This window comes from Seriola aureovittata, chromosome 22, assembly GCF_021018895.1.
Source record: "Seriola aureovittata isolate HTS-2021-v1 ecotype China chromosome 22, ASM2101889v1, whole genome shotgun sequence".
In the NCBI taxonomy this organism is placed as follows: Eukaryota; Metazoa; Chordata; class Actinopteri; order Carangiformes; family Carangidae; genus Seriola; species Seriola aureovittata.
Window position 1 is genome coordinate 3377153 of NC_079385.1, and position 6000 is coordinate 3383152.

A 6000-nucleotide genomic window follows, 5' to 3' on the forward strand; every position below is an offset into this window, starting at 1 on the left:
GTTCTGACCTGGTCCTTCACCTCCTCCCTCTGTCCATCTCTCTAACAGGCTGCAGAGAGCAGGAAGAGGAAGAGGGAGCAGGAGAGCAGCTCCAGAGCCCTGGAGGAGCCTCCAGAGAGAAGACTCCCTCTCCCTCAGGCTGCTGACCCGTCACCCCGGAGCCTCAGCCCTCCACCTCAACCCCACAGGCCAGACCTGCAGGTGAGTACTACAGCTGCTGGTTTTCACCTTCCTCCTGTTTTTGCTATTGGTCAGAACCTTCGGTCTCTGCTGCGTCAGTCTGAAGGCTGTAGCTGAACCAGTCTGACCTCCCTCCTCCTCCACTGTCTGTCTCTGTCTAATGTTCAGGAAAGAGCAGCAGGAGATCCAGCACAGACCAAAAAGCACAGCAAGAGACCTTTTCTCCTGTGCTGACACTCACTCTTTTTAGAAAATGAGAAGAAGATGGATATTTGTTGGTTTATATGGTTGATACCAGTTCACACCTGAATGAACTGAATTTAAAGCTACAGGCAAAGACAATTGAGTTCTTGACCTGATGACAGATGTCCGCTCCCTCCAGAGGAAACCTGAGGTGCTCGAGCAGGAGCTGCAGAAAGACTGTGCACATTTCCCAACAGAGCGGCAGCAGGTACAGGGTGAGAGAGATGTGTGCCTTCTTGTCGACAAGCTGATTATAAACTTAAGCAAACGTGTCGACAGCCTCGGCCTTCGACAGCGGCTCGCCATGTTCATTCATTCTGACACCACTGCAGCCCCAAAACTTAAAATCCTGACAGGACGAGTCAGAGCTCGTCTCTCACTGAACGAGAGAAAGTGTGGGAGCGGGATATAAGAGGGAGGTGCTGATGTTCAATCGTTAAAATGTGTTGAGATTGTTAAATGCAATAGGTGCACACTTGTAACCTTTTGGCGAAATTCAGCCAAAAAAAGCTTAACAGGTGTTGGTTTTACTGGTGATGGCCTAACATTACTGCCGTGTGTGAGGCTGCTGTTGGCGATGAAGATTGTAGATAAGTTAACTGCGTCCGTGTTAAATGCTCTTGGTATTGCTTCTCACATAACATTACTTACTCTGTCGATTTGAGAACTGTCCGACCAGTAAAGCAGGCCGTTTACTGCGCAGTATATAATGAAGACTCAGCTCGAGTGGAGATGGCGGTAAATCGTAGCAAAGTGTAGGTCTAATGTTAACATACACCAGTAATCTGAAACACCAGTACGGCAACAAGTAGAGAAATTGTGCCAATATAGCTGTGACATCATTTCATAACGCCTCATGAGTCATTTCTCTTTGAATGACTTTTAATACCCTTAAAGCTTTATAGGCTTAATATTACAGTAAATTGTGTATGAAATGTGCTCGTTTAATCTTGCTTCACCTTTAGATACGTTAGCATTTGACCGAATCCAGGTAACTTTACCACTCACCTGCTTCTATTTGTTTTCAGAATGAGAGCATGAGGGAATTTGAGGAGGAGGATGCCCTTACTGTGGCTGAACTAGAGGCTGGAGTCAGGTGCAGATGGAACTGGTCCTGGTTGGCCCTGTGTCGGCCCTGTGTCGGCCTTGTGTCAGGCCCTCCTGAAAAAGAAAGGGAGGCTGGAGGAGTCTGGGTGCTAGCTAACCCAAGGGAGGGGGATCATGACAATTGCTGCAACTTCTGCAGGCGATAGTTGTTCAGGAGGTTTTTACCAGGAGCTGAATTATCCAGAGATCTCCTCCTATCCAAAAAAAAAAAAAAGGCCAGGTGATTATAACCAGTAAAAACACAGAATAAAGCAGTTCCACTTTAAAACTCAGTGATTCACCGACACAGTTCGGTGGACACAGGACGTCTCAGAGCAGCTGGGAGCTGAGCTGTCTCACATTTTCTCAACTCTTATCTCTGATAACTTCAGATCCAGACGTCCGATGACCACGATCCTTCATATGGTTCAAATATATCGTTGAAAAAGACCAAAGTGTAAAAAGTGTATCTTAAAAATGTGACTTAAAACTGGATGAAAGTCGATTTTGACGCTTCAGTCAGACAAACAACACTGACGCACACATAGAGGATATGATGTCATTGATATGGGTAAACTGAAGCTACACTTATTTTAAGATGTTTTTATGATTATTTTTTAAATGCAGCCCTCATTACTTTAAATGAGAAAAGAACCTTTATTTCTTTTTAAAGTACTAATTATTTATAATCCCTCCAGTTCAATGTTGAAAACTGAAAAAATGATATTGTTTGTCAACATTATTGAAGTCAGTTGTTGACTACATACAGATGTTGATACAGCTACAAGGCTACTTGTAGTATACATATGGCCCTGAATCATAACACAAGTTAGGCGTTATGATGATGTCATAGACCTTTTCTCTCACTGGACCTGTTTGAATTCTACTTGAATCCCTGAGCACTGAACCGTTTGTCGGTGGCGCTCTGCTGTGAACAGGTGAGCTCCTGGTTATATGCAGGTGAGTGCGGTTTGAGCCTCCTGTCCTCTGCTCCTGTCACTGACAGCGAGGCCTCTGTCCACGTCACGCTGACGACAACGGCCGCTGACATGTTGGCACATTCACTGACGTCCGCTGACGATTCACACGTCATTCAATCTTCATGATTTATAGCTTGGCGTGTGAATTTATTTTCTTCCTTTACCTTCTGTGTATCTGTGATCGACTGGCTGACGGTCACCGGCTGACACGTCTATGACTCTTTGTAACACTGCACGCTGCATCTCTGCATGTCACTGTGATGCTTCCTGTCCGTTAATGTGGCTGATCAGTCATCAGACTCAAGAGGTCCAGGGGCCACAGGCTTAAACTCTAACACAACAGGCTCTCCCTCTCATTCAGCTTTAATATTATTATCTCCTACCTCGGCCTTTTCTGTGTACGTCCGATGCCTACAGGTGCATTTTTCAGCATAAACCAGCTGACAGTGTTTCCAGCATAAATAAAACAGCAGGAATTAAACCTACACTGTTGTGGTGTTAACTGAAATAATCCTGTTATTATTGTATATTGCATTACAGTGTGCAAGGCTCAATATATTATCTTATTTATTCTAGATGGAAAACACTTAGCCAAAATGCCTTTAAAATGTATCCTGCTTTAAATAATTTAGCATACAATGAAAAACATGAGCAATAACAGACCAACCAGGCTTATCGCTCAGATTCAAGTCTCCTCTTTGGATCAAATCAAAGTGGAGAAAGGATAAAATGAATAAGTCATTGACTGCTTTTTACTATGTTTACATTTACCTTAGGCTAAGATTATGAAAATATATAGTTTAAGAGACACGTTTGGGGTAAATGCCCCGTAAAAACATGGAAGCATGTGCAGATACAAAGACTGCTTTAAGCGTAATAAAAGATAAACAATGCCCACAACTTTTATTATCACCAGACACAAATAAACTGTATTTTAAAACATATAAACTGTTAAATACCACACAGCCGATGTTGTTTCTCACCTCTGGTACATTAAAAGTCCAGCAGTCCTGGTGACTTAAAGAACGAACAAAGGCAGGAGTACGTATGAGAGTTTCATCTTTTAACAGCTCTGTTTATTTTTCTCTGCTTTTAAAATGAGGAAGTTTAGAGGAAAAACCTAAAAATCTAATTCTGAGGTCCATCACTGTTTCCAGCGAATCTCAAGAAGCCCCATGAGAGCAAAGACTTCACAAAGAGTGAGTTGAATGCCACTGCATGCCATCTGAAAAATGTTATCCGTGAAGCACAGCACATCGTTTACAGGTAAACACTCAAACACGATGTAACACATTCAGTCTCAGCAACATATCAGTGTCTCTCACTTCTTTCACTCATTCAGTCGCCTGCCACAGCAGAACCTCTGACCACACTGTGCTTCATGTTGTATTGTCACCGCAGGATCACACTAATATGTTATGCATGTGCCTGAATGAATATGTTGTAATTTAATGACAGTTGTAGGCCTTCACTGTGAGAGGGAAATTGTTGAAATGTCACTGGGTTCCTCATGTTAGCAGAACTATGCTGATTGCTCTGTGGACACACAGGAGAGCCGAGTCAATTCAAGTTATTCTGATTCCCAGCATAACTGATGAACTGTATACACTAGAGGAATATTCACATTTATTTTCAAGGAGCTACAGATGAAAACTTTATTTTGTGTGTTTGTCAACTTTTTAATCATCATTTTCTCCATGTACAGTGCACAGTATAGAGGGGAATAAAACTGTGTTCACGCTGTGGTATGATGTTCATAACAAAGACAGGAAAAAAAGAAAAATAAAATTGCCTGTTTTCTATGCCCCAAGTTAGTAACTATGACAACATCATCACGGTTATTTTACCAAACAGAAAACATATAACTGTTACCTCGAGTAAAATAAGTGGAATCGTCCTTTAAAAAAGACTGTTGGAGTCGATAGTGGCAGGTGTGTGATGTCAGTATGACATCACGTACTGAGCTTCAATATATGGACGGGGCTAAAATGTTTGATCTCACCTCCCGTCCTTCCAAGAACAGAACACGATGTCGCAGGTGACACATTTCAGTTTATATAAATATACAGTTCATTTCTGTTCTACACTCGTTTTAGTTTGAGAGCACGATTCACTGAACAGTGTATTATCTCGTTACACACTTTACAGACGTAAACAAAAACCAAATACAAAATGTTTCGGCGTAAACAAACGATTCCGCAGGAGTTTGAGGGAGACGACGCCCTCCTCCAGAAGAGGGAGGAAGGACACACAGGTCTTCTGTACAAGATTTGCGAGGTGAGTGGAGAAACAGAAGCCATTAAACAACAACATGGCATCTTAAATGTCCAGATAGATGAGCTCAAAAATAAACTTGCAAATAGCCAAGACTTGCAAGTTCAATACAAAGAGCTAAAAGCTGAAAGAAAAGCAGCCAGTGAGTTTAACAAATACCTCCAAAAGGAAGTGAGCAAGTATCGTAATCAACTCCAGATTCAAATAGCTTTGGAGGAAAAGTGGAGGGCTGCACAAGAAGAGCAAGAAAACCTAATCAAAAACAATTGGATTCTCCAACAGGAAATTGTGGAGATAAATAAGAAACTTAAGGATCAGAAGACACTGGAGGATGAATATAACACAGTGAAAGCTGATAACAAAACCCTGAGCCAGCAAAATAATGTGCTGCAACAGAAGGTTCAGGACCTCCTGCAGAAAATCTCCAGGCAAGATCACCTGGAAGAGAAAATGAGAACAAAGCAGGAGCAGAACCACGCCTTAGCTAGGAGCACCGTTAGTCTCCAACGGCAGGTTCAGGAACTGACCCAAAAAGTAAAAGAGGAAGACAGGATGAGGGCCCAATATAAAACACTGAAGGCTGAGAAAAGGGCAAAGATGGAATTAAATTACAATCTGCAGTGCGAAGTCCGAGACCTGAAAGAACAATATGAAAACGTGAAACCTTGGCTCAACAAATACTATGACATGAGAGCTCAGATGGAGGCCAATAACTACGAGAAGGCCACCCTCACGCAGGAAATCCAGCAGCTTCAGAATAAGCTTAGACAAAAGGATTTAAGAAGTCAATATGATGAAATTAAATTAGCTAAAGACACCGTTAGCCATGAGATCTCTGTTCTCCGCAACCAAATTCTGCAGCTCCGGAAAGAGCTGAAGAATTTGGAAGGTGTGGAGGGCAGACACAGAGCCATCAAAACAGAGAAAGACGTGGCCTGTGAAGAAAGGTCTGCCCTGAGAAGAACAATTAGGAAACTCGAAACAAGGAAGTTAGAGCCGATGAAAATCAAGCCAATGACGAGAACAAACAACGTGTGAGCATAGATAACCTCCTGGATACTTATTTAATATTATTTATTAATTTAACTGCCCATTCATTAATGTGTGTTGTTTATATGTATATGTTTTATATTTTTACAGGACCCCCCCCCCTCCCGTGAGGCTATGTAAGCTGTGGGCGAGCTGCAATCTTCAGTTGGCAGTTAATGTTGTTAAGTAAAGCAACTGAAGACCAGCT